The sequence below is a fragment of the Lucilia cuprina genome, chromosome 4 (genome assembly GCF_022045245.1).
Source record: "Lucilia cuprina isolate Lc7/37 chromosome 4, ASM2204524v1, whole genome shotgun sequence".
Classification (NCBI taxonomy): domain Eukaryota; kingdom Metazoa; phylum Arthropoda; class Insecta; order Diptera; family Calliphoridae; genus Lucilia; species Lucilia cuprina.
Genome location: NC_060952.1, coordinates 73,800,862 through 73,823,000, shown reverse-complemented (window position 1 = coordinate 73,823,000; position 22,139 = coordinate 73,800,862). Strand labels below are relative to the sequence as shown.

At 32.8% G+C, this 22,139-nt stretch overlaps 1 protein-coding gene across 2 annotated transcripts in view; it reads left to right on the top strand.

The window, feature by feature from the left end:
• The first annotated feature begins 797 nt into the window (after positions 1-797).
• LOC111682444 (45 kDa calcium-binding protein) overlaps positions 798-22,139 on the top strand; it is a 50,697-nt gene continuing 29,355 nt past the window's right edge. The window contains exons 1-2 of one of the 2 annotated variants that reach the window (XM_046949162.1): positions 798-984; positions 1,533-1,679. The gene's annotated coding sequence lies outside the window, so the exon portion shown is untranslated. The remainder of the gene's footprint in view (positions 985-1,532; positions 1,680-22,139) is intronic. The other variant, XM_046949163.1, reaches the window with a different exon arrangement.

Here is a 22,139-nt window from a genome sequence, read left to right as displayed (position 1 = left end):
GAAATATGATCGTTTTAAAAATTTAACATAGCCGAGGTGTCCTAATTTCAGGACCGCCCGCCGGGCCTCTGGTTGGCCTATAAGGTCCAAATTCAAAACCTAAAATCGACAACATCTCCTCTTTGTGCATACCATTTCATTAAAATCGGATTACCCGTTTAGAAGTTACAGAATTATTTCCCTCTTTTTTTTCCTGTACCATTGTGCGTAGTCCCTGCCAAATAGAGGTGCTGGTAGCACTTATTTCCCCTGGAATGTAATAACACCAAAAAGAGGGTCTTTCATCAAGGTAACATGCCCCCGGGGGGATTATTAAGTGACCGTAAGGTAGCTAGTCTGAAGGAGTTAATACGTAAAAAAATAATAGATTACTTGGGATCAGTAATGAGTAAGTATTTCCGATGACTGTCTTCACTTAGGTACATTTAAAAAGTGTACATTAGAGACAAAAAGATAGATTAGAACCAACCTGCAATAGATTAGTGAAAATGGCTATAAATTTTTAACGCATTGACACTTTGTCGAACTACTGGTTAGTTTAAATACTAAATGTGATTGCGTTAAACAAATTTCACTTAATCTGGTCACATTAAATACTTAAGAGTACACAGTAGGAAATAAACATATAAATATTTAAGAGAAAATAATATGTTTACGAAACAAGAGAGGCACTAGTTACTAGTCGACATTTTAACTGGTTCGTAAACACTGTGAGAGACCGAACTATGTTAGCCATGTTAAAAACAAGTTGTTATGGTAATAACAACAACATTAACTTAAAACAATCAAATGTTTGTAGCACAGTTTCGGTTGTAAGCCCCACAGTAATGCACGCGTTACCGGTATGTTGAAGTTTTTTTTAGTGAAAAAAATACCAATTGAAAACGAAAAAATTTAAATAAATTAATAAGCGTAAGAAAAAATAAGTAAATAAAAGAAACAAAGATAAAACACAACTGAGTGCAATTAAAAATTCATATAACGGTAATTAATAATAAAAAGAAATAAAAATAATGTTTTTTAAAATAAATATGCAATAATAACAATAAACGAATGAAAACATATGAAATCACACTTGTATTATAATAAAGAAATTTATTTTTATTTATATTTTGTTGTATTGATTTTCTTTGGGGAATGAACACCTAAATCCAAAATATCTCGTCGATACCATTTGTTTTTTATTTTATTTTCCCCCCTTTTCTTGCTATTCTTTGTTAGTGTTGTTAAACAACTACAACAACAGCAATAAATACATGAATTTTCTTTTTTTTTGGTTTTGAATGTCAGTGAGTGAGTGAGTGCGTATATAAAAGATATAAAATAACGTGCGCTTATTATTGTAACATTATTTTGTAATCGTGTTCAGACATGTTCTGTTATGTTTAGTTATGCTTTGTTTTGTTCTATTCTGTTTTGTTTTTGAGTGTTTTATGACAATTTAAAAAGGGGCGTTATTTACAGTGTGTGTCTTTGTTATTACTGTTTAAGTGTGTGTTTACATATTCACAATCGACTTTAACCATTACTAGCTAAAAGTCTTTCACTCCAACTGCTGTTCCTGTTACTGCTGCTCCTGTTTTGTGCGTTTTTTGTTTTTTTATTTGCTCGAGTGTTTGTAGTGGTGCCAATCTTGCCTGTGGACTCGTTTTGTCATTACTTGACAAGTGACACCTGAGGTAATATCTTAATATTAATAATAACAACAACAATATTATAATGTCTAAAGATTTACTCACATAATAGGTAGGCTCATATTTGAATAAACATTTATTTAATAGAAATTTGGTGATTTATATAAAATTATTACGTGAAACACTAAAGCAAGTTTGAATCAAATTCTCAACTAGTTTTAAAAGCAAATTTATCCCGGAAACTTTATTAATAATTCAAAAATATTTTGCAACCTTTTTTTATTTTCAAATTTTAAAAAAACTAAAATATATGCGGAAATTTTATAAACTGTAGACTGCTGTCTTTACTTTAATACCGTTTATATGTTAAGCATTGGGTGCTTGGATCTTTAATGCATCGATACTCATGAAAATAAGTGTCTTATAAGATTTTATAGTGTAATATATTGTACTTATGGTATTAAGGTATGTTGAATGTTTGTCCGACTTTAGATCATTGACATAATGGAAGAAAACGTACCAAAAAGTTGATTCCTACAATGAATTAAATTCATTCATAAAACTGCATTTTTATATTCCCTTATGTATTATGAAGGATTCAAAAGTCGCATGTTTAATTCCAATAGAATACTACATAAAAAATTACGGAGATCTAAGAGTAAATCCAGGAAAGATGGAAATATAGCTATTCACAACTAAGACGACATTTAACCTGTAGCAGTTAAAAAATTTTATTATCTAGGAATTATCCTAAATAAAAAACTTTCAAAGAAACTGAACATAGAAACTGAACATCCAATACAAAGTCAGAAGAGCAAGGGTTGTCTACTACAATGCGTTCGGTTCTGTTAGTCAGTACTGATATTGAAAATTTTCTGCCTCTCAACTTCAGTCAACCATCTGAGAATTTACCTCACACATGGATTTGTCGAGTTCCATATACAGAATGATTGGTGTATGGGTTACTTATTAAGCCAAATTTACACCTGGTTATCAAATGAACTGCGCTGTGGAGACAAGCATCTTCCACATATAAGCCAAAAAAAAAATTGCACTAATGTAAGCATAAAGGATACTGCCTGGTTTCAATACTCGTGACAATTGTCCAATTCACAATCGATGTCGTATCGTTGTAGCGTTGGATGTCATAAACATTTTTCAAATAAAATTTTTTGAAACAAAAACTAATCAATAATAAAACAAGTAAGAAATTATATTCGGGCAAATCCGATTATATAATACCTACACCTGTTACAAAAAACAAAATGTGATTTAGTTTTCATAATAATATTTAAGATGAATTGTACCTTGCCTCAGATATATATTCTTAAATCATTTATAGTTGAATAGAATTATGTAAAATTTTGAAGGGGGCTAATAATGGTCAAATGGGGGTAATTTTTATTAGGGTCATCAAGGCTAGTATAGAACTTGGTTTTGCAGCATTTTGTCGAGATACAACCATATTAAACATAGCTATGAACTTTAAAACCCTATACGGTGGTTACACTTGTATGGGAGCTAGGAGAAATAATGGACTGATGTTAACCATTTTCAATATATTTCGTGTCCTGTACCATAGAAGATAATGTATTATCTCCAAAATTGCGACTTGTAGTTTGATTACAAGCCCTATTCGGGGGTTAAGTTGTACGGGGGCTATGTGAAATAATAGACTGATCTTAACCAATAGGGTTCAACCCTAGGACAATAGAAAATTATGTACCAAATTTAATTGAATTATCTTCAAAAATGCGACCTGTAGTTTGATTACAAAGTTAACATGGACGGACGTAGCTAAATCGACTCAGAAAATGATTCTGAGACGATTTGTATACTTTAAGGTGGGCATAGGACCAATATTATTGTGCGTTACCAACATCAGCACGAATCCAATATACCCTCCCCACTAAAGTGGTGTACGGTATGAAAATTATGACATACTACGATACAACCGTACAACACCGATTCTGAATTGAACAAATATATTTTAGTTGACTTACAAGCAGCACTCCTTTCATTAAATTATTTTCCTATGTGCAGGTAGATCAGTCGATATTGGATTGCATGTATGACATAACCCTAATTTAGATGCCTGTGCATGGGAACTAAGTAGAACGGTACTTTCATAGGACGTTTAAGGGATTTCATTAGTAGTATTATTAGAAGACTGAACACATATGGAATAATCTAGACACATGTAACTGGGCGAAGTTAGTGTGGCACTAGGAACATATAATGTGAAATAGGCGGGATATATCTAGGATTCAGTAACAATTGTTTAACGGAAGAGGATAAGATCTTTGGAAATTACTTCATATTTACCCTTGGTGGGTTATCTGAGCTAAAATTTGAGATTTCACACGACTATAAGCTGCTACATCTGACTTAGTGTGAGAACGGAAGTCTATCGACATAACTTGATTGTTAAAGAACAAAATAACCAAGTTTGTCATTTGCTTTGTGTCTACATCAAGAAGGAAAAAGTACCAAGAAATCTATTTTTATAGATTTTATTCACTCACGTTCGAATTTTCAGAAAGTACCTTTTCTAAACCACACACACTTAACCCTTTGTGCATCCATTCGGCGGAAATCAATCTTCAGTAGAAGATTTACTTCTTTACCTTAAATGTCTTTGCATGATAATGGCAAAAGTAATCGAAAAAATTGCTCGAATAGGGACATATCGGAAATTATGCAAATTATCCACCCAATCTTATAAATCAATGATATTTCCTCTTATCGTAGAATATATATTTTTTTTGCATTCACCTACTTTTCTGTTTACTTACTATGTTGCACTAAATATTTTTCTGTCATTTTACCCCATTCTATACTTTAGTTTGAATCAGCTTTTGTTTTAAAATATAACTTTGATTTTTTAAGCCTGTTGTCTTTTATTTATGAATGTAGAATTTTGATTATGGTTTTTTTATAGTACAAATTACAGGAGTGATATGATTGTGTTGAGTTATAAATAAAAATATGTAAATTAAAAATACTTTTTATAGTATTTTACAAGAGGGTATTAAAAAATGGAATTTTATCTTGCGTAGTAGGCTGAATAATATTTGCAAATATTATAGACCCTTAAGGCTAATAATTTTTAATATATTTTTTAAGCTACATATATACATATAATATTTAATATATGTATATATGTATATGTATAATAATATGAAGAAAACATTATCTTACTAAACATAAAAATGAATTGTTTTCTTTGCTTTTGTAGAGATGCAGATGTTAAGTCTAGTCTATAATCTTGCATCATAATCTAGAGTTGTATAATTTCTGGTATACTCTATAGTTCAGTGTATAGTCTAGTCTACTGTCTAGTCCATAGTTTAATCTATAGTTAAGTCTATAGTCCAGTCTATAGTCTAGTCTATAGTCTAGTCTATAGTCTAGTCTATAGTCTAGTCTATAGTCTAGTCTATAGTCTAGTCTATAGTCTAGTCTATAGTCTAGTCTATAGTCTAGTCTATAGTCTAGTCTATAGTCTAGTCTATAGTCTAGTCTATAGTCTAGTCTATAGTCTAGTCTATAGTCTAGTCTATAGTCTAGTCTATAGTCTAGTCTATAGTCTAGTCAATAATCTAGTCTATGGTCTAAAGTCTAGTCTACAGACTAGTCTATAATCCAGTCTATAGTCTGCTCTATAGTTTGGTTGACATTTGCTTATATGTTTGGTTGTATTCCAAAACTTGTAGAAATTATTGACAATTTGATATTAATGACATTATATTGGGTTTGTGTTGATGTTTGTAACATTCAAAAAAAATGACCTATACCTTAAGGTATACCAATCGGCTTAGAATCGATTTTTGTATCGATTTAGCTATGTCCGTCTGTCTGGCTGGTTGTCCTTGTAAACCTTGTATGCAAGGTACAGGTGCCAATTTTTAATGAAATTTGGCACACACTCTTTTTTTTGGCAAAAGGACTTAGAAAATGGATAAAATCGGTCCATTATTTCGCCTATTCCCTATACAACCGTACCCGCGAAAAGGTGCTTAGGGCTTATATTTAATTAAGTTAATGTTCTATTATGTCAACAAAAGTCGGCAAAACATAGTTTTATAGAACTTTTAATGACATTACCGATTTTTGTAATTATTTGATACTAGCCCCGATACGAACTCCCTTCAGAAAATGACTGGAAGGTCAATATTTACTTATAAACACTAATAACACTTTTAAATTCTTCGTAAGTAACTTTGAAGTACACGTGAATTCCTGTACCAACATTTATTTGAGCCCTCTTGTAAAAAATATAATTTTTTGCCAAAAAAAGTAAAAATATTCCAGAATAAAGTCAAAGACAAATTAAATGCTTTATTATTTTTTAAGTAATCCCCATATTTAACATACTAACTGGTGTAGGGTATCATATGGTCGTCTATGCCCCATTATACTTTCATACTTGTTTATTTATTAAATATATAAATTTACATATTATACCAACAACTCAAAACATATTTAAAAAATCATTTTCTCTCAAAATCTGCCAACTATTGCCAACACTGAAATGAGGAAAATCAATTGAGTGTGTGTGTTAAATCTACAAACAGGAGGCTTTAAGAATAACATCTCCATTGAACATAAGATTTTTATCTCCGAATGGGTGTTTATGTGTTGCTGTGTTAGTGTATTATAAGAATAGGCCTGATTAAATTTTAACAATTCTTGTGAGATTTGAGCAGCAATTCTTTTTTATTTGCTTTTTTAATGCAACCTTTACAATGTTCGAATACAATAAACTCGTATGTACTTACAACATAAAAAACAGCTTTACTAGAGCCGTAAATATTTTGATAGAACTAACGTTAAAGTAAAGTTATACAAAGGATTTTTGTTTGTACATATATGTATTTATGTATGTACATACATACATATATGTATATGTACATAGCGCTTATATTTTTTTAATTTTACTAGTTGGAAAATTTTTAACTGAGCCCTTAGATATGATTTTACGATGTTTGTCTATTGCCATCGACTTAATAAATGATTATATTAATAACGATCAACAAAATCTCATCACTCTCTATGTAATTAAAACCGATAAAAGCGATAAAGTAATTCGATAAAAAAGCTACTAAAGCCTCGACTCAGGCAATTTGAAGTTCAGGTTAAGTAATTAGGCTTCTGTATTGGGCTCTTAATATAAAATACCTCTCTTTTAAAGTGAGAGCGATAAAAACAACGAAATCGATTAATGCAACATCTAGAATGTAAAGCGGATAAGATGAAACTTATCAAGTTTTCTTTATTAATTTTTAGATATCCTTTTCTAAAGTGAATCGTATTTCCTTGTGAGAGGCTAACATGACCGAAACAATGCAGTATCATTTTTCGACTAATGCTTGATGTTATAGATATCAGAGTCAAGTTAAATTGTTTGTGAAAAATAGGGCTTTCAAGTGGTTATATAAGATCATTTGAATTTGTAGATTGTCTTCAATTTATTGGTTATTTCATTTTCTATTGTCCTCGAATCCTAAGATCCAAATCAAATCGATAATGTATCAATTAGTAAATAATATTAATGATGAAAATCTTAATGTTTAGTTTTCAGATATTTCGTTAAAGTCAGTTCTTATAGAATCCAAACTTCATCGGACAGCGACCGTTGTTGAACCGTCATTAAAAATTGAGATCTTCATTCTGTTACTCATACGATAAAGGTCATGCTACAACCCAAGCCGCGGATCCAGTTCAAAAGTTTGGGAGAGGGGGGGATTTATCATTTGTTTTATTCGTTATGAAAAGTTTCCATTTTACCCCGTAGATCCGCGGCTGCACTAGTCTAGTATTCGCTTCTCTTTGAATTTAATTACCTGGACGTCAGAAAATATACTAACGTCTGTTTGCTACTTATTCAATTCAATACATGCGACATATCTCTCTGCAGTAAACACCTCTTCGACAGTCAAATTTAATTCTCAAATCTTAGAATCTTAGAAATCTAAACGAATGTATTGGAATGTACGAAGGTTAATATTCGAAATTGTTTAGAAACACTACAACGCGTACAATTCTTTCAAGGCGTCTTTCTCATACAATGCAGGTTATACCACTGGACTAGTTTCTATTTATGGTTCTCTTACAGTTCAATACGGATTTAAATTTATTAAATTTGCAGACCCACCCACCCCGGGCATGTTATCTCAGATCCCATCTTGGTGTCTTGAAATCCTGGGGTAGATAGGTGCTACCAATAACTCTAGTCGGCCGGGATTATAAATTGGTGTTTAGTTTACTGCCTGGCTTAGTCCCTGCATAAACTACAAAAAAGGTCTAACCATAGAACCATTCAATATTTCGGGATAAGTTCGGTGCTGTTGCAACAACAGATACCCCACAGAGGAGTGAGTATTGGACTAAGCGTTGGAATTGAGTTGATATTAATTGTATATGGTACCGGATGAATGTGGAGTATGCGGGCCTTACCCTACCCGTATACCTATAATGAATGTGTCGTATATTTTTCTCTTATGAATATGTCGGATAAACGGGAAGTGGCTGGGTTGTATGATGACGTATGAACGGTATCATATACAAATGTTACTATTGAATTTTCCTTCCTTGTCCAAATATGTTGAGAGTAAACTCTGTTCATATTAGAATTATCACAGTGTGTCCCTGTGGGTAAGAACAAAGTATCGGCTTATTTGATGGATTCGTACTTCGGTCTATCGGTTACGTCTCTAGGTGCTGTTGCCAAATCAACAGAGGCCATCCCATCTGCGTGGTTATAAACGAAAGTGATGTTTTACATCTTGGAAGTTAAGCATCGGGGCAGCAATGCTCAGAGATTAGATAGCTCAAGTACTCGAGCAAAGTGCTTGTACATGGACCGGCTCAATGCACGTACAAAAATTGTAACCTGCGTGTAAGATACACAAAGGGGCAGTTGTGAGTTGTTTACTTTTTACTCACCCAGTGGTTGAAAAAGTACCACTGTGAGATAGGGCAGCACGCCCTATCTTAACGTCTGTAAGCGCTATATTCATTTTAAGTCGCATTGTCTCTCTGTTGTAGACACCTCTTCGAAATCCATGAATAGAGGACTTGTATTAGAAATCTAAACGTTTGGATGAGGATGCACGAGGGTTAAAATATCCGCAATCGTTTAGAAACCTTTCAACGCCTATAATTCTCTCAAGGCGTGGTTATACACGGGCTTAGGGTTTCCATAATCAAATTGTAACCAAATCAAATTAATCTGTATTATAATGAACCAATATCTAAATGAAATATGTATATATCTTTAAAACTATTCAAGCTTAATTCCTCAAAATTTCGACGAACTCATTTCAATCCATATGAACTTTTGGATAAAAAATGGATGGACTAGCAATAAGTTTCGGGGCCTTTCAATTTAAATTTAAAACACAATGAAATTAAAGCAATCTAATTGAGTAAGTTATTCTCTTCCATCTAGCTGAAGATAATGCATGGTTTAATACATTCTTGGCCTACCGACTAAAAACTTAATCACGATTGCCTATCGCCTTAAAAACTCTTTTAGAATTGTGCAAAAATATGTAAACAAAAACTCATCATTGCCAGTATTTAAAATCAATAATTTTACACACAACTTAACAAAAGTACTACTATATAAAGGCGTTTTATGTTATTCGAAATATTTATTTTTCCTTTGGCATGTTAAAGAAATTTGTATCAATTTATAATATGTAGAACATGTATCTGAAATACTGACAAATGTACATATGTATATGAATATAAACACTAAAAATCCATTTGTATCTGCATACAAATGTATAGTCGTTTGTACGTACATACATACATTTACCAGACTATAAGTTTGTGGTTGTGGTTTTTGATTTTTGACTTTTAGTAGTATATCATCTTATTTATGTCCGTATTTAAGTTTATTGTTAGTTTCCTTATTTGTTTCTGTTGCTTTTTAACTGACTGCCACTGCTGTTTTGGTCTCCTGTTTGGTTGGTTGGATACTACTTTTTGACTATTTGTTATAAGAATGTATGTATGTGTGTGTGCTATGCTAGGTTCATATGTGTTTTTTTTTACTTTTTAATATTTTTTGGATTTAATTCTACTCTAACGCTTTTTGTAGTATTTGTTGAATTTTGCTTTATTTGTGTTTACAATTTTGTGTCTTTTTGGCTTTTTGCACACTTTTGATTCGAAATACAAATAAACATTTTGTACATTCATAATGTTTGTTCTTTGTTTGTGGTATAATGTTTGTTAGTCATAGAGTTAGTCAGTCAGACCAACAGTTAAATAGACTGACAGGCGGACGGACGGACAAACAGCCACAGCAATACAAAGACCTAAGCTATACCATTCATTTCAGGTACAGTTAGTTAAAATAAAATAACAACCATTTCATAGATTTATCACATTCACAATCAGTGTTGTACGGTTGTATCGTAGTATGTCGTAATTTTTTATTATTGATTATTTTTGTTTCAAAAAAGTTTATTTGATAATTATTTATGACTTTAAACGCTACAACGATATGATATCGATTGTGAATTGAACAAATAAATCGCCTGTCATTAATTGTAGAGCTCAGTTTCTTGTATTTCTTTGGTTGACTATATATAAAATTCTATTGACTTGAATGTAGTATTTGCCCAAACAATTTCAGAGTCTAATTTTTCGAGATTTTGTTGATGGCATGTAGTTCTAGTTTCCTAAGAAAGTCTTAAGAATGTACACTGTTTCTGTGTTAATCTCATATTTTTGTAAGTTTCAATACAATTAATCGATATATTACGTAAAAAACCAAAGATTATCTAATATATAAATCGTGGTTTCAACCTGCAAAATTACTTATTCAGAGCATAACCTTTGAAATCATTGCAAGCCAGTTTTTTCGGACTAGAATGATTCTAGTCTATAGTCTAGTCTATAGTCTAGTCTATAGTCTAGTCTATAGTCTAGTCTATAGTCTAGTCTATAGTCTAGTCTATAGTCTAGTCTATAGTCTAGTCTATAGTCTATTCTATAGTCTAGTCTATAGTCTAGTCTATAGTCTAATCTATTGTCTAGTCTATAGCGGGGTCTGCAGTATAGTCTATAGTGGAGTCTATAATGTAGTCTATAGCGGAGTCTATAGCTTAGTCTATAGTCTAGTCAATAGTCTAGTCCATTGTCTAGTTTATAGTATAGTCTTTAGTCTAGTCTATAGTCGAGTCTATAGCCTAGTATATAATCTAGTCGTATAGTCTAGTCTATAGTCTAGTCTATATTCTAGTCTAGTATATAGTTAAATCTATAGTTTATAGTTAATCTTAAATTAGTGTATAGTGTAGTCTATAGTGGAGTCTATAGTCTAGTTTATAGTCTAGTCTATAGTCTAATCTATAGTCTAGTCTATATTCTAGTCTAGTCTATAGTCTAGTATATAGTTAAATCTATAGTTTATAGTTAATCTATAGATTAGTGTATAGTCTAATCTTTAGTCAAGTCTGCAGTGATTTATTTTAGAATAGCTTACCTTGAGCCTTGAGGAACATTTTACTGTCATGTTTGTGATTCCACTCACCTTTATATTATTGTAACTTATTAGATTGTCTCTCCCATATTTTTAATTCAAAACTTCTTACTTCGTAAATGTCCTATGAAAACATAAATAATTTACAAAGCTAAGATTTTTGAAGTCAGCAATTTATTACTTACATTTTAACATTTTCTAAGATACAGTTCTATAATAATATTTAGTATATATAAAACTAGACGTACGTTTATTTATTGAACTGACTGTAGAATGCATATAAACTCAAAATTCAGAGTATAAACATATACAAGTCCAACAAAACCCAAATTTATCATGCCGCAACACGCCCATACAAACATTTACATACATACATTTAGTCTATATTTGAATGTATGTATGTACATTTAATACAAACATTTTTGTACCATTTACTCATACTCGTAATCAAATGTGGTCCAAAGCCAATGTGTAGTAGTTATTTATTCGTACTTTACAGTTAAATAAACGAACTAATGTTCATTTTTATTTGTTTCTAAAATTCAAGATTCTTTTTATTCCTCTGGTCTAATGCGACTCTTTAATACTCTTTGATATTGTTGTCATTACTATTGTTGTGGTTGTTATTATTGTTGTTGCGTTTGGTGTTGATATTTTACACATTCATTTAGTGTATATGAGTAATTATCTGGGTATTTGTGTCTGCTTTGTAATTTTTGAGTGCCCATAGTGCACTTTCACTTTCATTTAAATGTTTGTCTTCTTGTGAACGACCAACAACATATTCATGACGATGACTTGTTGTTGTGAATGAATTTATATTCATGGTAGCAACTTATACTTTAGTTTGGACGATTGTGTTTTATTTGAGCAAAGTATATAAACCGAAAAAATAATAACAACAAAAAAGGGGAAGAGAAGCGAAAAAAACAAAACAAAAATGCTAGAAATATAAACCTGTTTATTGGTCAAATGCACTTTTTCAAAGAACTTCTGACCAACACGATTAAGAATATAACAAAAGTTAGAAATTAAATTAAAGCTAAATTTGTTGACAATTATAAAAACATAATGCTTCTTTAAAGCTTTAATAAAAATTTAACTTTTTAATACAGATACCAGCGCTACAAAACCATTTTTATAAAACCTTGTTGATTTTCAACAACAAAAAGTTATTGTATCTTGTCAAAGACAGCAACATTAAGTCCATTCTTCTATTGCCCCATTTTATGGCCGACATAAATGTCTTGTTGTTGACAAGAATGTTCAATTTGTCAATGTAAAAATATACTTTTTTTATTTTGAAAACTGTTTCATATTCAGTTTTAATCAATAGTGACAACATCAATTTTTCCATAATTTTTACTAGCCAGATGATAAAGTTTTCTTTCATCTTTCATGTTTATGTTTTTCTTGATCATCTTTAATTTTCCACAGTAGCATCAGTTACCGAGAAAGATATTTTCATGTTTTGACATACCACTGACAATCATGTGGTTGTTTCTGTCATTTTTGGTCTAGTCATAAACAAAGTGCATATTAGAAGGGGTACTAGTACAACATATATGTACATTAGGATGGTCCCGTGTTTTGTTATATTATATTTAGAATGGGAGTTTTAAAAAGCATAATTTTAAATTTAGACGAGAACTCAAACGTACTTTGGGCCATTGTGAGTCATAATTTGGTGCGGTCCTTTTCCTGTGATCTCTAAGATCACCGGTTAATTCTCAACATGATTTACTTCTAACAAATTTTACTAGATTCGTTATAAGCACATCAAGTATAAATCGAACTTTGAAGGTGTTTCATCAATTTTCTTTTCCACCTATTAACATTAATCCTATCTAGAACCAGGATTGTCAGGTTTAGTTTCAGTGGTAGTTATATTATATTGGATATTCAGCAAGTGGTAAAAGTCCACGCTTGAGTTCCTTTTGTTCTGTTGTCACTTCAACGATCACGCATAAAAAACGCGATCAGGGGTATATTATTTTGATGAACCTTTTATTGTGCGTTCTTTAATATATTTATTCCGTCAAAATTTTACTTAAGTTAGGACTTTTAGTGAATATATGATATATAGAATACAATTCCAGTCTTTGTCTTTGCTGATCGTATTTGATTACACTTTAAGAGGGGCGTAGGTTAGGTAGGTCAGATAGGCAGGCCGTCCTCGCGATGTCATCACTGAGGACACACTTGGGTCCGGTATTCTAAACCCTTTGTGATACCTGAAACGAGAGAAAACGGTCGGCGACCTTATCACACCGGTTTCCTATACCGAATCAGTTTGTCGCACGAATATAGGAATCTATCTTTCGGAAATCAACCTCCGATAGACCCGCTAAGTCATGCGGATCTGCTACCTAGCAGGCCCATTATGTGATCAGTTAGAGCGGGGCAATGACAGAGGAAGTGAGTTATACTTTCAATTATCAAATATTTTACACCTTATTTCCCACAAATCTTATAGAAGATTTGTCCAGTGTTCGCATATTCCTTTGAAAATTGACATCCGCATCCTAGTACCTACCTTATATAGACCGTAATCCTTACCATTAGAAACTAGCCTCACATTTGATACTTTGTACTAAAATGAATTGCAGGATCAAAAGCTACTGGCGATCCAAAAGTGAATAACAACTTGATCCTGGTTTAATTGAGTTTATCGTACCTCTTAGGTATGGGACTTTAACAGACCTCGTGAGCACTTAGTGAGCGGATACTAGATGTTCAGTGGTACCACTAACACAAGAGTAGTGTTTTATTATTCATTATAGCTATGATTTAACTTCGAAATATATTAACTGCTAGTAAAGTCTCGACGGTCGGTACAACGGACTACTAATTACTCTTATAATGGGGACTAGTTACTGCAGACGTCCTTTATGTAGAATACTCACGTTATATGTTAGGTGTCTGTACCATGTCCGATTACTAAAGATCAACTAAAATTGCAGACTTAGGCGACTACATAGTAAAAGGGTTTAAAGACTAAACCTTTCGAAAGAAGTTTTCATGATGAAACATGCATTAACACAAATCCATAGCGGATATTTAGAATTCCATGTGGCCAAACAAAAATTTCTTTCTCTTTGGTTTATAATATACAATTTAGTAAATAAACATTTATTAACATGACACATACAAAATCATCAACTACAACATCAGCTCCTTCCTTATCCAAACTGTTTTATCACCAAATAATTTCGTTTGTAACCGTCAATTCATTTTGATAAAATGTTTAAGTTCTTGTGTTCTTCTTCATTTGTTCATTTTATTTAAGTTGCTTCTATTGCGTTGCTACGACACTCTGCCGTATTGTTGATGTTGTCTTTATTGTTTCTCACCAAGTACCATTAGTTGCATATTTTTGTGCATTTTACTGCAGTGCCTCGAGTTGTTGAAAGCTGACATACTCACACTCACCCACATGGACATTAAAACTAACACAACGATATAAGACCTTTAATAAAAACGGTGGGAATGAAAGACTGACAGACCTAGAGACAACCTTCATCATCATTATGAAGAACTTTTAAAATGCAGTTAGTACCAATAATAACAACAAAAACTATTTTATATTAGTATGTATTTATACTTAGTAGAGTGCCATAAGATAATTGTAAAGATTTTATAGTTTTCTGGGATTATAATAAAATGTTAAGTAAAGTATTAAGTGAAGAGAACAAACAACACAATCACAAATAAAATCGACTCTAACGCACCCTATGGTTAAAAAAGTACGTTCTGGTTCAGGTTATACTACAATTAAGATCGTATAGTAAAGTATATACCTCACTTATCTGTGAAAGCATATCCTGAGTCGCTTGAAAATTTTTGAGGTTTAGTTTTAGTATCCTTATTTACGTAGTCTAATAAGAACTTTCTTAAGTACCAGACATCTTTCGCTGCCTGCCACACGAAGAGTATCTGCATTTCCATGTTGCTGTAGAATAGTCACTCCGATTTTTTGGTACAATCATTAGCGATGTGCCCAGTATCACCACATCTCCTGCATATCATAGATCTGTCTTGCTCATTAGAACAGTTGTGTGTAAATACGAGTCTTTTGTAGCATACAGATAACCCATCCGATTCAAATCTTCCCCGTTTTTAAAACATTTCGTACAATATCCACTTGCAGCGTAATATTAGCGGTTTGGGTATATCCGTAGCTTTTTCTAAGACAATTGATAAGAGACTTTCGATTTCTTCAACTTCATATTGCTTCATCACACATTTCCATGTTGCTGTAGAATAGTCACTCCGATTTTTTGGTACAATCATTAGCGATGTGCCCAGTATCACCACATCTCCTGCATATCATAAATCTGTCTTGCTCATTAGAACAGTTGTGTGTAAATACGAGTCTTTTGTAGCATACAGATAACCCATCCGATTCAAATCTTCCCCGTTTTTAAAACATGTCGTACAATATCCACATGCAGCGTAATATTAGCGGTTTGGGTATATCCGTAGCTTTTTCTAAGACAATTGATAAGAGACTCTTCGATTTCTTCAACTTCATATTGCTTCATTACATATTTTCTGTTTCGTGGTAACTTCATCGATACCTTTACATTCAATACAGATCTCCTGTTTATGAGTTTTGATATTCGCGATTAGACCTATAATTTTTTCTATTTGGCCGTGAAACTTATCCACATTTCCTTTACTAGTTGCTTTGATATCTAGTAATAAGTCACCTTTTTAAGTTTTTCATATGCGTAAAACGCTCGCTCTTAGATCTTTCAGTGTTGGGTCTGACATTATCATCTGTAGTATATAGATTCATAGATTTTTTCTCTCTTTGTATGTATTATCATGGCCTCTGGGTCTCTTCCATGAGCTTTTCTTACGTTAAACTTTTTTCCACTCTTCTTTTGAGGCTTTGTTGACATCGTCAGCTGTGTTGGAACTCTCTATAGTATATCAATTTTCCTCTAAGGTTTTTGGATAACTATCTTTTCTTCTCTTGGGTGTTTGCGTTTTTGTAGAAATCTCTACCTTTCGTAGAGTCGCATCGATTTTGAGTTGTCTGTGTTGACTGTTGTTATTAGATTGTCTTTGTTGACTGCTACTTATTTTCCCCTCTTTCAACAGATTTTTCTGTACGATCGCTTAGATTTCGAGTATGCTGTGTTGATTAATTGCTCCTTAATCTCTATCTGACTTATGAATTTTACAAGGAGTTTCTTTGGAAAACTGTTGTTTTTTGTCTCTTTGGTTGATAAGTGTAGAATTATTCACTTTTTTGCCCGACATGGTTCGTTCAGAGCTGTAGAGTTATCTACTGTACCAACCGACGTAGTTGACGTAGAGTTGTTCACTAATTGTGGTGAATTTCTCGGAATACCAGAGTTCCTTCTGAAGGAATTTTCCGTTGTAAGCATCTCTGTATTCATTTGATAACCTGGGTTTATTTCTCCCTGCACAGTAATGTTCGATATTGTATTTTTTTAAAACGAGATAAAATAATGTTTTGCGTTTTTATCCTATCCTCCATGATTTGCTTTAGCCACTTCTAACTTGGAAAACCGACGCTGACCAGGAAGCTAAGCACTGTGGAAACCGTCGCGCCTGGATTAAAGTCTGGGGAAACCAATCATCTAGCTCCAATCATCTAACTATACCTCTCTTGAGGTTATCCCTGTGACTGGATATCCATTCGCTTCTTCACAGGACTTCATAGAGCACAAGTGCTTTTTTGTAGCATGTCCTCCATACCTAAGTACTATGGTCCGCGGTATCGTAAATTTTATTATTTTTAGCCCGAGAATAACCCTGCTAGTCTATAGGGGTATGTGTAGTCTATAGTCTGGTCTATAGTCTAATCTATAGTCTAGTCTATAGTATAGTCTTTAATCTATTTCATAGTTTAGTCTCGTCGTAAGTTTCGTCTATAGTCTAATCTTGGTGTAGTTCTCAAAAATCTAGCAGCAATTATGGGAGAGACCAATGTCAGCTCGAAAATAAAGCTGCTAGTCTATAGGGGTATTTGTAGTCTAAAGTCTGGTCTATAGTCTAATCTATAGTCTAGTCTAAAGTATAGTCTTCAATCTATTTCATAGTTTAGTCTCGTCGTAAGTCTCGTCTATATTCTAATCTTGGTGTAGTTCTCAAAAATCTAGCAGCATTTATGGGAGAGAGCAATTTCAGAATTTCATTCTTTAGTTGTAGTCTAATACTTAAATTCCAATGCTGTATATTCATATTTACGCATTCATACTGTATAGAAAGGAAAACAAATGACTAAATGTTTTTGTTTGGTTGGATGGATGAAAAGATAGGGGCATCATATTTACCAACATTTGAATTGTTGGCTGTAAAGATGAAGTAAGAAAAATTACTGCAGTATACATTTTCGAACATTATTAAAAATTTGATTGTTAGCACTGGGATAATGGCATTTCTTTAGAAGATTTAAAATATCATATTAAAGATTCCCCACCCATATTTTAGTAGCCGATTTACAGAATGATCTGACTTGTTAAGCTAATTTAGTATAAAAAGTCAGTCAAATACATTCCACTAGAATTGTATATCCAGTATAAATTGAAAAGAAACATAGTCCACTCTTGCGAAACCATAGCAAAGGTACAAATAAATTCCCTCGTTGTCTGATAAGCATTTGGAGCTGATACCAATATCCTTGTTGAGGATGGAAATGGAAATATATAATTAATTTATTTGTCTTTTTAAAACTAGTTATCTAAAAACTTCTTTCTAATAATTTGTTCTCCCTTTTACTAAAAAATTAACATTCCCTGTAAAAGTAACAAAAAAATTCTAAACCCTGACCTTATTCAGCTAAAAATACTATTCTTCTCATGAATGCACTTGAATAGATACAATATATGTAAATTAACAATTGTATCGAAAAGAAATAACTTTTTTTTTTCTTCAAAAAAAAGCTAAAGAAAAAAGTTTGAATGCACAAGTCTGAATATGCAAAGTTTCTTTTCATTTGTATTAAAAATGGAAAATAATGCTGATATTGTTGCAAGTTCTAGTCGTTTAGTTGTTGTATGTACATATGAGTACTCATAGTTATGAGTTTTATGGAAAAAAAGAACAATAGTTACATGGCATTTCTAACAAACTGACTACTAACTATGCAATTCACACACAGACTTATGGATGATGAGGTATACATACATATGTAAAATGTACATACATATATAATATTTAAAGGGTGCCACACTATTTAAGCAATATTTGAAATTGCCAATATTTTCAGCAGTTCAAGTAGCAATTCTCAGGAATTACAACTCTATATATCCATGCAGTCCATTCTGATACTTTGAAGGAAACTTCCACCTAGAGCGGATATTTTTTTCTTGAACCAGCACTCAGGGGATGACTCAAACTCATGCAGTGCATTGTGCTGGAACTAGGAAAATAGGTTGTGGGAGGGAGTAAAGAGGGAGTAGTGTTTGTGGACATTTGTTTTAAACCTTTTTACATCGAAAGCGGCGAGCGCAATAAGTTTGTTCTACATACGAACAGTGCGTTTATTAAGACAGTCGTGTGCTGCGTACAAATATACGTGTATCGGAAATGAGTTCCCTAATTTCAGAGGAACACATTCCATTATAGTGTAGATAGAAGATTGAAATACATCCCACATTGCGACGGTGCTCCAGTGAATCAATAGAGTTGGATGACCTACTGTCACCGATAAGTACCTTCGCCCTCTCTTGTACGCAGTCGAGTAGCTTCAAAATAGACTTTGAAGTTGTATTCCATTTTCGTTGGGATAAAAGTGGTGTAAATAGTGAGAAAATCACCGTTTTGAAAAAACCGAGACACTTGAATGCTTTTTCCGACAGTTGCAAAATGTGTTTTGTCTATCAGACATCGGACTGTCTTTTCTTGCCCATAACATCAAGAGTTTCTGATACCTTAATATTTACACCATCTATAAATATAGATGGACTAACATTATCTGCCATACGTCTATGTGTTAAAAAAACATTGAGTTTTGCGGACGTTAAAATCGACTCTGTTTACACGACCCGTGATTAAGCGATTCATTCATATTGCGTCTCATTGCCCCAATCTCTAGAGGGCTTGGCTTATATTTGAATGAATAGAAATGACAGATATTGCTGTCATCGAAAAAAGAATAGATAGAGTTGGAAGTTTGACATTTATGGAGATAAGAAATAGGGTAGGAGAAAGAACGGTGCCTTGCGGTACCCCTGAACAAATCTTGAACTCGTTTGATGAGATATAGAGCGATCACGGAGAAAGTTCGAAATAAATCGAGTGAAGTTATTACCGACACTAAATGCAATAAATTTTGATACAAGTGCACTATTCCACTCTATCAAACGTCTTGGAAATATCTATAGCGACCACTTTACTTTCGCCAAAATGGTGAAAGGAATGACACCATTTTTCCGAAAGGAAAGTCAGAAGGTATCCCGTAGAGCGACCTCTACGAAAGTCATACTGGCGGCCGTTAAGTAAATTGTTGGTCTTTAGATATATGACAAGATGGAAATTAACCATACATTATTAACCATAACTTTGGAAAGTGCAGAAAAAATTGCAATTGGGCGATCATTTTCAGGGTTATTTGTCAGCATTAAACTGCTATTTCTTAAAAGGGTTTAAGATGATCATCATACATTCCAAAAACCAGAGGGTTTCGGCCATTGATGAAGTCTGCCAATTTTATACAGTATTATTCAGGTTAGCGACAGTATTCAACTAATGTTTCTTTATATGGAATACATTTAAAATAATATTATCGGAACAGTTGTATTTATCGAGTTTTTGCTACCTCCTGGACGCTCTTTTGCCAATAGTCGTAATTGTAGTTAATGATTTTTCCAGGTACCCTTTGTACTTTATAATGAATTTTGATGATTTCTAACTAAAATCTAGCACATATTTTGGTCCACCCTTTACATTGTATATACTTTCAATTACCCATACTTAAGATGTCTTCAGCAGATGACATACAGGCGAGTTAACAATTATATGAAGATTAAAAAGGGTGAAAAACGCATTGAAACAAACTAGGGCCACAATCAGTGACAGAAAGCTAATGCACATGTCCTATTTTGACCCACACAAAACCGAAACAACAAAGAACTATTCACCTGTTATTCTCCTTACAAAAATAAAAGATTTTCTTAATCGTTCCAAGAAGAGTTGAAATATTAAATACAATTTTTAAGGTTTCAGATTTTGTAAAAATCTTCTATAAGTCTTCTATATTATCGTTACTACTTGCAACAATTTTCCATTTAATTCTCTAACAAAACAAAAATCGATCTCACTAAGTGTTTCTGGTCTCTTCAAATAAATGTAAATTGAAAGCCACCCACCTTAAAGTAAACATCACTATTCAATAGATTTCCTAAGGCATATTTATATAGAACATGAATTGTGGTCATTAAATGAACTACTACTACTACCACTAACTTCTCAAAAGAAGTTTTATTGCTCTTGTATGATTGTATGATTTTATAGCTGTGTATCTATTTCGTTGCTCCCAGCTATTTTGGAACTATAGCAAATAAACAGACATTGAGACAGGTGTACATACACATGCATACATACATTCTCAAATTTACCCAGTCATCTGTAAGTGTATAGGTAAATGTGAGTGAGTGTTAGTACTTGAAGTAAAAGTACACTCGTATTATTGGGGTTATACATACGTACATATATTCTCGTATTGTTTATTTTTCTGTTCTTGTTGTTGCCCTTTTTTGTGGCAAAACTTTTATTAAACCATAAATACATGTACAATTTAAAAAAAGGCAACATTTATAGTCGGTTATTTTCGATCACTAATGTCCTTTATCGTTGATGTTCTATATCTGAAACTTTGATGAGGTTTTATTTAGAACGAATGGATTTAGCAAAATTCCTAGCATAGGTTAACATACTGGAACCAACATTTACGAATACGCCCTGGAACTGTGAAAAAATATTCAAATTTTACTCTTATTCAAGGAATATAAAAAACATGATGCCGTAATATATAGCAATTCCGCTGATCATCAAGAGTTGTTTGTAGATCACTTTCTAAGCTCGGTGATTACTTCTCCTTTTTATCCTAAGATCCCGTAACTTTTCTCTTCGACAATTGGATTTCATTCTCTTTCCTGTATGTCGATATAGTTGGCAATTCTTCCTGAAATCGGAAGCACTTAGAATAATAATGGGACCGTAGTACCTTTATACTCTTTGCTTTGCTTTCCTAATTCTCTAAAGAGGCATGTTACCTTGATAATCTTTCATAATCTTGCTGTTGTTGCAATTACCGCGGGAAAAGAGCTGATACCAATACCTGTAGACAGACCAGGATTATAAACTGGTATAGTCAAATGTATCCTACACTTTTCCTTGGAATGATTTCAACTAGGGAACTGGTAGCCTACATGACCGAGTTTCTGACTTTGTGTACCATGGGGTTTACCGTAGTATATATATACTCTTTGCTATTTTCCTGCCTATATACCACCGACCGAGACTTTGTTATCTTAATAATCTTCCCTCATCTTAATGTTATTGCAATTGCCTGGGGTTAAAAGATGCTACCAATACCTCTTGTCAGCAAGGACTATAAACTGGTGGAATAAAATACATCCTCCACTAACACTACAGGTGTTCACGTAAAGCATTCCGACTTCTATGCTGCCTTTCTCTTGCAATGTACGTTGTGATATCTGTCATCTTATCCATCTAGATCTAGAAATTTAATTGGTTTCTGCATTTATGTTCAGTCTGTCACCTTCTCCACAGCATCATGTCGAATAAGAGTATTTCATGCGAATGACATTTTATCCAAATATGTGTAAATTTCTTCGCTTTTCCACTGTTATGTTGAATGTAAAGACCATTTTCCCATCTTCTTTAAGGCATTAAGTGTAGATAATCTTCTAACGAATGAGTTTTTTTGGTTTCTTTTGGCCTCTTCAATAAAAGAAGCTCCAGATACCCTAAGCTCCCATATAACAATGTCCCGCAATCTAAGT